The sequence below is a fragment of the Alligator sinensis genome, unplaced genomic scaffold (genome assembly GCF_000455745.1).
Source record: "Alligator sinensis unplaced genomic scaffold, ASM45574v1 scaffold1796_1, whole genome shotgun sequence".
Lineage (NCBI taxonomy): Eukaryota > Metazoa > Chordata > Crocodylia > Alligatoridae > Alligator > Alligator sinensis.
Window position 1 is genome coordinate 59,138 of NW_005843666.1, and position 415 is coordinate 59,552.

General features: G+C 49.2%; 1 protein-coding gene across 1 annotated transcript in view; it reads left to right on the forward strand.

The window, feature by feature from the left end:
- LOC112548873 overlaps window positions 1–415 on the forward strand; it is a 12,987-nt gene that overhangs the window by 9,070 nt on the left and 3,502 nt on the right. The gene's annotated exons all lie outside the window — the stretch shown is intronic.

Below are 415 nucleotides of genomic sequence, written 5' to 3' on the forward strand. Positions count from 1 at the left end.
CACCTCTGGACGATGCGAGTGAGTAAGCTACTAGAGATCCGATCAGATATTTAGCTTCAGTAACTCAGATGCGTGTTGAAACGGCTACCTCAGCCACCCTGGTTTGCTCTATGGGATTCCTTTGATATTCCTGTAAGATTTCTATGATATTGCTCTACCTTTTACCCTGTTTCTGCCCTACCCCTGTAATCAATAAAGTTCTCCTTTGTGACCGGTGTGGAGACTTATTTGAGGGGTGGGACTAAATTATGCCAAGGAGGCCCCTGAGGTCTGTGGACTAAGGGAGGCTTCCTAAATAGCCCCTGACTTGGGGAAGTGCCCCAAGTGCTTGTACTGGGTCTAGCACCCATTGGACGATCAGGCCTGTGTTTTCCAAGGTGCACAGAGCCAGAAGTGAGTCCAGAGCCTTGGATGG